This window comes from Macrotis lagotis, chromosome 1 (assembly GCF_037893015.1).
Source record: "Macrotis lagotis isolate mMagLag1 chromosome 1, bilby.v1.9.chrom.fasta, whole genome shotgun sequence".
Classification (NCBI taxonomy): Eukaryota; Metazoa; Chordata; class Mammalia; order Peramelemorphia; family Peramelidae; genus Macrotis; species Macrotis lagotis.
The window spans coordinates 515,302,490-515,313,764 of NC_133658.1; the positions used below are offsets into that span (position 1 = coordinate 515,302,490).

The following is an 11,275-nucleotide window of genomic DNA, read 5'->3' on the forward strand; positions in this document are numbered from 1 at the left end:
CAGAAGCAGGCAGAGCCAGTAAGCAGGAGCCCCCAGGGCATGAGCCCATTGAGCTGAGGGAGGGGAGTGCAGAGAGAGAGACTGCAGAGCTCTGTCATCTGCCCCTGGAACAGGACTCTGGGGCTCTGACCACATTCAGATCCTGATCTCAGTCTAGGCCCCCCCATAGAACAGCAGGCCCCCCCACCTCAGCCCCGTGGCAGAGGGGGGCGCTTATGGTCATTCACAGACCAGGAGGGAGGACAGAACCTCACACACTGAGACCCTTGTGGGAGTGTCCCAAAAGCTCAGGAAGCACCCCCAAAAAAAAGGCTTAGGCTGAGAAAATGAACAAAGAAACAAGAGGAAGACCACTGAGAAATATTTTGCATATGAGCCCAAGAAGGATCAAAATACTCAGTCTAAAGATGAGGAAGCACAAGCTCCTGCATCTAAAGACTCCAAGAAAAACAGAAATTGGGCTCAGGCTATGACAGAGCTCAAAAAAGACTTTGAAAATCAAATGAGGGAGTTGGAAGAAAAACTGGGAAAAGAAAGGAGAGAGATACAGGAAAAACATGAAAATGAAGTCAGCAGCTTAGTCAAGGAAATCCAAAAAAATGCTGAAGAAAATAGCATGCTAAAAAGCAGCTTAGGTCAAATGGATAAAACAGTTCAAAAGTTATTGAGGAGAAGAATGCCTTAAAAAGCAAAATTGGCCAGATGGAAAAAGAGATAAGAAAACTTTCTGAAGAGAACAAATCCTTCAGACAAAGAATAGAATTCAGGGAGATTGATGAATTTACCAGAAATCAGGAATCAATACTTCAAAACCAAAAAAAAATGAAAAATTAGAAGAAAATGTGAAATATCTCATTGAAAAAACAACTGATATGGAAAACAGACTTAGGAAAGATAATTTAAAAATTATTGGAATACCTGAAAGTCATGATCAGGAAAAGAGCCTTGACATCATTTTCAAAGAATTACTACAGGAAAATTGCCCTGATATTCTAGAAGCAGAGGGCAAAATAGAAATGGAAAGAATCCACCGATCCCCCTGAGAAAGAGATCCCAAAAAACCAACCCCTAGGAATACTATAGCCAAGTTCCAGAACTCCCAAGTCAAAGAGAAAATAATACAAGCAGCCAGAAGGACACAGTTCAAATATCGTGATGCTGCAGTCAGGATCACACAGGACTTAGCAGCAACTACTTTGGAAGCTTGTAGGGCTTGGAATATAATATACCAGAAGGCAAAAGAGCTTAGAATGCAGCCAAGAATGAACTACCCAGCGAAGCTGAATGTCCTCTTCCAGGGAAAAAGATGGACTTTCAATGAACCAGGGGAATTTCAAATGTTCCTTTTGGAATGGCCAGAGCTAAACAGAAGGTTTGATCTTCAGATACAGGACTCAGGTGAAGCATTGAGTTTGGAGAAGAAGGGGAAAATATGAGGGATTTAATGATGATGAACTGCATGTATTCCTGCATAGAAAAATGACACTGATAATACTCATATTAATCTTCTCAGTTAATAGAGCAGGTAGAGGGAGCTTTTATAGTTGAAGCACAGGAGAAAGCTGAATTCAAAGATAAAATATGGTGTAAAAATGGAGTCAATAGGAAAAAAGGGAAATGTAATGGAAGAAAGAAAAAGGAGAGGAGGAATAGGCCAAGATATTTCATATAATAAGTTTTTTTTCTTTATTACAATGAGCTATTGCAATGATATGGAAGGGGGGAGGCAAGGGGGAATGAAGGAACCTTTGCTCTCATCAGAGGTGGCTAGGAGAGGAAACAGCAAATATACTCAATGGGGTATAGACAACTGGAGTAAGAAGGAGGGGGGAGCAGGGGGAAGGGGTGGGGATGCGAATAAAGGAGGAGAGGATGGACCATGGGGGGACAGTGGTCAGATATAACACATTTTCTTTTTTACTTCTTGCAAGGGGCTGGGATTAGAAGGCCTGTCCAGGACCATAGGACCAGGTGGCTTCTGGGCCTAAGGGGTAGTATGGGGGCTCAGGGCTTCTTGGCCCCAGGACCAGGGATCTGTCTGCTGCACCACTCAGATACCCTACAGCAGAGTCAGAGTGAAAGGAGAGAGAAAATATAGTACATGGTAGTGGAGAAATAAGAAAGGAGGGAGTTGCGATCAGCAATGGCGACATTGGAAAAATATGGAAGTAACTTTTGCGATGGACTTACCATGAAGAATGCAATCCACCCATGACAGAGTTGTTGGTGTTGGAACAAAGACTGAAGCACATTTTTTATTATTATTTGGGGGAGGGTGCAGGGCAAATGGGGCTGGGTGGCCTGCCTAGGGCCACATAGCAGGGTGATCTTTGGGTGTCTGAGGCCAGATTTGGACCCGGGTGCTCCTGGCTCAAGGGCCAATGCTCTGTCCACCACCCAGCCACCCCTACTATGATTACTATTTTATTTTATTTTGGGTCTTTTTTTTTTCTTCTTTTTGGTTTTTGCAGGGCAGTGGGGATCGGGTAGCTTGCATGTCACACGGCGGGGTGATTGTTGGGTCTGCGGGGCTGGATGTGGGCTCCGGTGCTTGTGGCTCCAGGGCTGGTGCTTCATCCATTGCGCCACCTGGACATACCTACAATTATTACTATTATTTTTTTAATTTTAATTTTTTTTTCTTTCCCCTTTACTTTATCACCCAAGCAAGTCTATATTCATGGGGAGGAGGGGTATTTTGTTTACTCTTAAACAAGAATATTTTATTAATGTAAAAAAATTTGTACAAAATGAGAATTAAAAAAATAAAATTTAAAAAATTTAAAAAAATAAATCTTTTTAGTATATAAAAGGAAGAAATTCTATTGTAATATGCTTACTGATTTATATATGTGTGTGCACATTTGTTTAAAGCAGGTTCACAGATCCCAGTTGAAGGACTTCTGATGTACAGATCATTTAGAACTGGAAGAGATCTTAGAGATCATTTAGTCTAATATCCTGATTTTAATTTAATAATCAACTTGCCCAAGTTCACATATCAAAAAAGTTAAAGTTAAGATCTTTTCTTTCCAAATCCAGATTCTTCACACTGGCAACCTTCCTATATGTAATTGTTAATGTTTGTATAACCTCTAAACAGATAAGTTCATTAATGTATCTATTTTATCTTTACTTCTTCCATCTAGAGCTGTCCCTAGAACCATAGCATCTATCACCTCTCTTTGATGCTTAGGTTTCAGTTTCTAGAGTCAACTTCACTTTCCTTGCTGATTGTAAAACAAAATCCATTTCATTCAATTCAATTGAACCCATATTAATCAAGGTCCTGCTATGGACAAAGCACTGTGATAATTGCAAGAGCTATAAGGACAGAAATCAGACTGCCCCAGGAGTTTTCATTCCATTGGGGCATGTGATATATGAGCAGCTAAATAAATATAAGGTAATTTGGAGGAGAAATTAGCAGCTGGGAGACTCAGAAGAGCCTTCACAAAAAGTCCAGACTCCTTAACCAAAGGTTTAATAACTTGAGTTTCCCCTGGACCCAAAAACAGATAGTAGATAGATTTCAAGGGATTCATGAACATAAATGAGAAAATTTTATGCTTTTATTTTCTTTTATAAAATATAAAACTAGCATTTCTATAACATATAATAAAATAGATGACTGCACATGAAACTACAATTATATTATATAAAACTTGCTATTCCTTTTTTTTTTTGCAAGGTAATGGGGTTAAGTGGCTTGCCCAAGGCCACACAGCTAGGTAATTATTAAGTGTCTGAGGCTGGATTTGAACTCAGTATTCCTGACTCTAAGGCCAGTGCTCTATTCACTACACCACCTAGCCACCCCATTGGTATTACTTTTAAATAAAGGTATCATGTGGTGCAGTGGATAGAGCACTGGCCCTGGAGTCAGAAGTACCTGAGTTCAAATCCAGCCTCAGACACTTAATTATTACCTAGCTGTGTGGCCTTGGACAAGCTACTTAACCCCATTGCCTTGCCAAAAATCCCAACAAAATAAAAATAAATAAATAAAAGTATCATGTAAATTTCCTTTATTTTCCTTTTTTATTTCCTTTCCCCATCCCACACAAGCTAAGACTACCATTAGACACAAATAAGTATGTATTTATAAGTATTCTGTACATACTTCTGTTTATCAGTTCTTTCTCTAGATGCAGGTAGCTCTTTCTTCATATATATCTTTTTTCCTTTATTTTTAATTTGTGTATTTAGAATAGACAAAGTAACATATTCACTCAAAGTTGTTCTTAAAACATGAAAACAGTTGTAAACAAGTAACATTCTTATTTTCCCTAACCTTTGGTTTTCTTTGTTGTGCTATGTATTTTATCTTCTGCATTTAGAGGCACTATTCTGAGATTTCACCAAACTGCCAAAGGGATCCATGAAACACAAAAAAGTTTTAAGACCTCCTGACTTTTAAGGCCCTCTATTATCTGGTTCTAATCAATTATTGCAACATTGTTATCCACTCATCTCATATATTTTTCTTCCACTCCAACTGCCAACCATTCCCCTAACACATTATATGTTTTCTGTCTTGCCTCTTTGTCTCTGTTCTAGCCAGTATGCCCTCCCCACTTTCTAGAAAGCATACATCTTCTCTGTAACTTCCCTGGCTCTGGTACAAGAAGAGGGGGAACAAACTAAGAACACTACTAGCAAAGATCCTGCCTCTTCCTATCAAAACTTTGATATCCACTTTGCATTACTGAGCTCCCCTGTAAAGACAAGACCCAGTCTATTCACATGGAATAAGGAGGAGGGATAGGAACTTGGTTGTGGGTACAGGGGCAGCCACTCTCAGGATCACTTTCCCTCTTCATTATGCTTAGACCCAGATGCTCCTTGATTGATTGAGTTCGGGATCTTACCTGTCCTCTCTGACACCTGTACCCTGGTTGTATTCCTCTGGAGACTCTTAGTTCCCTCACTTTCCCTCCTGCCCCCAAACCCAAAACGTGTCCTAGTTCTCTCATCAAGGCCTCATGTCTTCTGTTTTCTAAGTTAAAATGTATCTTCTATCAAGACCTCTTGGTTTAGGTATCACTGGCTGATATAAAGATGAAAAATTATATAGTACTTCCCCTCAAAGAGCTTACAATTTATTGGGGAGAATAACACTTTCCATACATTGATATAATCCAAGGGAGAGTATAAAAAGGTAAAAGCAAGAGTCAGACCAAGCATAAAAAAGAAATTGGAGGAGGAAGAGATCACTTTCAACTGAGAGGTTTAGAGGAGGCTTCACAGAATGAATTTAAGTAATTTACTCCTTTCTTCTAAATTCTGCGGTCAGTAGGACAGTTGGATAGCATTCTTTACATCAAACAAGGCTCCTCCACCCCACCCCATTTTAATTTCTCTTCATCTGTTTAATCCAAAAGTACTGAAGAAATATTCCTCAACTGTTCCATTCATCAAACTACTTCCTTTCTCAACAACAAACCATGTTTACTCTCTTTCAGTGAATGCCCTCTCCCAAAATTCCTCCATAGAAGAGTCACCCAAAAGCTTCCAGTAGGTCATTTACTATTTAATGAGCGCTACTATAACAGTTTCATTATATGACCAGTTCTCTTCCTTTTCTGATCACACATGTCCTAGTGTTCTTGCACAAATCATCATTGGCAACATGCTACAGCCTTGTACTCACCCATCTTACCTAACTCCATGGCAGTTAGTACTGTATTCTGTATCTTGTCTTTGTTGTTCACTCATTTTTCAGTTGTGTTTGATTCTTCATGACCCTACTTGAGGTTTTCTTGGCAAAGATAATGGGGAAGTTTTTCCATTTACTTCTGCAGTTCATCTTATAGAAGAGGAAACTGAGGCAAACAGGGTAAAGTGACTTCCCCAGGAAAACACAGATAGTAAGTATTTGAGGTCAAATTTGAATTCAGATTATTTTTCTCTCTTCCAGACCTGATACTGTTTCCACTGCACTACCTTGGCTGATACTTATGTAGCCATGCATTTGTTTCTAAATCTTTTTTGTTTTTGCTTTTGTATCACTGGGGACTAACAGGCTTTGCACATACATAAAATAGCTGTGATTCTATTAGTGTAGGTAAGGAGCCCCCGTGTGGGAACTTGTTCCCCAATAGTAGATATTTAGTTCAACAATTATTTATTAAGTGTTTACCATGAGTCTGAGAGATATGTGCATACAAAAGCCTCTTTCCCCAAGAGATAAGTAAATACTAAATATTTGCAAAGTGATTTATAGAAATCAACAACTGTGGGGACTCACAAAGAGGCTAGAAAAAAACCAAGGCAAAGATCCAGTGAAATTACTGATGGAATAGATAGATTCCGGGGATACACAACTTGCTCAGGGTCATCCAGGAACAGGATCAATTAACAGAAGTGAGATCTAAGTAGTAATAATTTATATTTACAGATTACTCAGTCTGGTCTAAATTGTAGCAATTATCATCTCATTTGAACTCCACCACAACCTGGAAGATACGCGCTATTATTATTATTCCCATTTTGCAGATATGGAAACTGAGGCAGAGAGGTTAAATTATTTGCTCAGGTTCCGGCCATTGTAACACCTAGCTCAATTGTTCTGACTCTAAGCACAACACTGTTCATTGTTGCCATTCTATCTCTCACAGTATTATTCATTATTGCCCACTCATTTCTCCCCTTTTTGTCCTTTCAGTCCTATCAGACTCTTCAAAACTCCATTTACTGTGTTTTCTTGGGGTCTTCTTGACAAAGATACCATAGTGGTTTGCCATTTCTTTTTCCATTAGATTAAGGCAGGCAGAGATTAAGTGACTAATCCAGAGTCACCCAATTAAGTAAGTGTCTGAGGCTGGAATTGAACTCAGGTCTTCCTGCCTCCAGACCCACTTTTCTATCCTTTGAGCCATCTGCCTGCCCTTTATGCCTCACATTTTTAGCACTTAATTGACTTAAATTTTTATGTTTGTCTGTATTTTAAGTTTCCTGGAAGGCAAGATACCTGCCTGCTTAATTTCACTTTGCACCCATCACAGCATCTTTTGTTCACAAAAACTATAATGTGATGAAGGATTGATATGGTGGAAATATTCCAGAGGCCTCAAAATAAAGTCCTAGTCAAGTGACTGAAGGATGAAAATTCTCAGACTTTCCAAGCATTCTTTGCTCCCTGCTCCAGAACAAAGCAAGGTCCAATGAGCAAAGGAGGCATTAATAAGGATTTTTATGGTTATCAGTCACTAAACTTAAAGCTGATTCTAATCAGAGATTACCCAGATTTGGGGCATAAAACTTTCCCTTTTTCAGACTTCTATTCTGCAAAACAGCTGTTGGGGAAAATGACATCAGAGAATACTTTAAGAGGACTGGACTGTTTGAAATTAGAAATACTTTGAGTATTCCTAAAAAGGAAAAGTATCTCATTTCATTTGTGGGGTTGAAAAACTCAGAACTTCATAATTTAAAAAAATGCTGCTTCCCTAAGGATTAAGAAGAGGTATTATATAGACGAAATTACTGTGTTTGGGGGGGAAAATATGTGTGAAGGAAGTGTGCTTTATACTATTAAAAGAACATAAATGGGGGCAGCTGGCCCTTAAGTCAGGAGGAATTGAGTTCAAATTTGGTCTCAGACACTTATTAGCTATGTGACCCTGGGCAAGGCACTTAATCCCCTTGGGGAGAGACAGAGAGAGACAGTGAGAGACAGAAAGAGACAGAGACAGAGGAAAGAGAGCATAAAAAAAATCTTAATTTTAATTGAATCCAACTCAAGCATTTATACATAATCCTTTATATGCATAACACTATCCTAGGAACTTGAAATTCAAAGGAAAAAATGAAACAAGGCATACATTCAAAGATCTTATGTTCTATTAGAAGGCTATAAACTGTATTCAAATTGGAAAGGGAGGGGAGGGGAGGGAAGGAGAGGAGAAGAGCCCACAGGGATTCATTTCTAAGTTTGACATCACTGGGCTAGAGTAGGATAAGGAATTTATTCATTTATGTTTATTAATTATTTGTTTTATTATTTACATGTGCTAATATACTGTGTACATTATAAAACATTTATAAAATAAAAACTTAAAAGAATGAGCTGAAGTTAAATAAACAATAATTACACAATTATTTTATTAAGATACAAAAATATTTTTTTATGAGTGAAACCATTGAATAAGCTTCATTATTTTTGAAACTCTTGATTTCCCTGTGAAATAGCTATTGGAAGGTCTGGTTCTAAATACTGCTTATTTTATTTCTTTGTTGTTGTTGTTTTTTGCAAGGCTGTAGGGTTAAGTGGCTTGCCCAAGGCCACACAGCTAGGTAATTATTAAGTGTCTGAGGCTGAATTTGAACTCAGGTCCTCCTGACTCCAGGGTCAGTGTGCTATCCACTTTGCCACCTAGCTGCCCCTAAATTCTGCTTCTTTTAATTCTTAATTTCAACAACCGAGAGAGTTGAAAAAGGTACTTCAAAAAGATATACAGATTCAAATGATAGCTGGTCATGTTAAATTATATTACTCATTTTTCAACTCCGTCCATCAATTAAAGAAAGATTTTTGTTTGAAATTCACCTACCCTCCCTGATGTCAGTCAGTTCTTTAATGTTGTTTTATTTTATTTTTTCAATTACATAGCAAAGATAGTTTTCGACATTCATCTTTTTTTAAGCTTTTGAGTTACACATTTTTTTACCCTCCTTCCTTCCCCCCCTCCCCTGCCCCTAAGTGATACAGGTTATATATCTGATATAGGTTATCAGATATATATATCTGATCTGATGTAGGTTATATATGTACAATTATGTTTAACATATTTCCATTTTAGTCATATTGTGAAAGAAGAAGAATCAGAATTAAAGGGGAAAAAACATGAGAAAAAGAAATAAAAACAAAACAGATTTTAAAAAATAAAAATAGTTGGTCTACATTCAGACTTCATAGTTTTTTCTCTGTACGTGAATGCATTTTGCATCATAGATCTTTTAGAATTGTCCTTGTTCACTGAACAGATGAGAGGAATTAAGTTGCTCATCGTTGATCAATATTCAATGTTGCTGTTAATGTGTACAATATTCGCTACTCACTTCACTCAGCATCAGTTTGTTGTTGTTGTTGTTTTGTTTGTTTTTAGGTTTTTTCAAGGCAATGGGGTTAAGTGGCTTGCCCAAGGCCACACAGCTAGGTAATTATTAAGTGTCTGAGGCCGGATTTGAACTCAGGTCCTCCTGACTCCAGGGACGGTGCTCTATCCACTGTGGCACCTAGCCTCCCCATCAGCATCAGTTCTTGCAAGCTTTTCCAGCTTTTCTGTACTCAGTCAGTTCTTAAAAATATTCAGAGGGCATTGTAGTTTTCTGTCATTAACAATTAAGTTCAAAACCCACTGAAACTCATTTTAGAAGTTTTTTAAGTTGTTAGAAAATTCTGTTTTTAAGTTTTTAAAATTGTGCAAAAAGAGTTGTAATAGTAGAAACATTGTTTCCAAGAACAAAACCCCCAAATTTAGTTTTTAACTATCTTATTGATTGAGACAATTTCATACTATCATTAATTAACACCACAAGATACAATATATACTCTTAGGACAAGGGTCTTTATTAAGCAAGTAGAAGTGAATTCATAACCAACTTAATAAGTTTAAACATGTTTGTTCAAATTCTTATAAGATCTGTATAGATAAACTCTGAGGTACCACCACACATCTATCAGACTGGCCAATATGACAAAAAGGGAAAATGATAAATGTTGAAGGAAGTGTAGGAAAACTGGAGTTGTGAATGGATCCAACCATCTGGAGAGCAATTTGGAACAATGCCTAAAGGGCAATAATGTGCATACCCTTTGATTCGACATTACCACTATTAGATCTGAATCTCAAAGAGATGAAAAAGGGGAGATGTACATAAAAAAACTATTTATAGCAAGTTTTTTTGTAGTGGCAAAGAACTGGAAATTGAGGGGATACCCATCAATTTGGGAATGATTGAACAAATTGTGACATATAAATGTGAAGGAGTGCTATTGTTCTATAAGAAATCATGAATGGGTAGACTTCAGAAAAGCCTGAAGATTTGCATGAACTGATGCTGAGTGAAGAGAGCAGAACCAGGGGAATGTTGTACAATTAACAGTAACATTGTGTGATGATTAGCTATGATGGATTTGACTCTTCTCAGCAACACAATGATCAAAGACAATTCAAAAAGATTTGAAATGGAAAAATACTAGCCCCATCAAGAGAAGGAACTATGGAGTCTGAATACAGACCACAGCATACTATTTTCGATTTTTAGAATTTGTTTTATGCTTTATGGTTTTTCCCTCTTATAGTTTTCCTCTCTTTATTCTGATCTTCTTTCACAAAATGACTATTATGGAAATATGTTTAGCATAATTATACATGTATAATTTATATCAGATTATTTGTTATCAAGGGGGGGAGGGAAGGGAGGAACACAAAACCTTACCAAAAAAGTGAATGTTGAAAATTATCTTTGCATGTAATTAAAAAAATAAACAAATGAATAAATTAATAAAGATAAGATTAGATTAGATTATTTTCACCTCCTGATGCAACTGAATAAAAGTGTTAGCTCTGTCTTTTCCCTTGTCATCTGCTTATATGTTCAGGACATTGAAGACTGTTCTCTGGTTGTCTTTGATGGCTGTTTACATGAACTTCTGGGATGTACATCACTGAATCTGTACTTGAGAAGACTGAGGACTCTTCCATTCATCTTAGCAGGAGAAGGGAAGCCAAATTTTATAAAAGATGAAAAGTAAGCATGTGTTTGGAAAAGAACAGAATCCCTCTACTTCACAACTAAGAGAGAAAAATGTGGGGAGCCTCTGAGGAATCAATCAGCTGCCAGCAAGCCCAGGGCTACAACTAGGGGGAGAAGGTGAACAATGTGGAAACCAGATGGAATCCATACTGAAAAGATCAGTCATATCTGCCACAAATGACCATGGTAACATTTCCTCTCTCCCTTCTTTCCCCTCTTCCTCCCAAGGAGAGTCTTTCAAAGTTCATCTCTGTTTATTTAAAGTTTATTTTTTGAATTATTATTTACCTAGTCTCCCTAAAAAACTCTCGTTACAATAAAATCTGTTTTACCCAAAGAATTAGGTGTCTGTGTGTATTTTGTTTGCTCATACATACAAAAAAAGCATACTAGAAGCTCTCCTTCTAAATCACTTGGGGAGGGGTATAGGAGAGGGGGTTCCTTGATTAAGGGCTCAAAACTAGCTTATAAATAGTAAATAGTATCAGGGAAAAGATTGAGCTACTGAGAA

At 37.6% G+C, this 11,275-nt stretch overlaps 1 long non-coding RNA gene across 1 annotated transcript in view; it reads left to right on the plus strand.

The window, feature by feature from the left end:
• The window catches only part of LOC141520851 (uncharacterized), a 36,598-nt gene extending 25,543 nt beyond the window's left edge, over nucleotides 1-11,055 (plus strand). Inside the window, exon 3 of the long non-coding RNA XR_012477773.1 lies at nucleotides 10,610-11,055. This is a non-coding gene — a long non-coding RNA (uncharacterized LOC141520851). The remainder of the gene's footprint in view (nucleotides 1-10,609) is intronic.
• The last annotated feature ends 220 nt before the right edge of the window (nucleotides 11,056-11,275 follow it).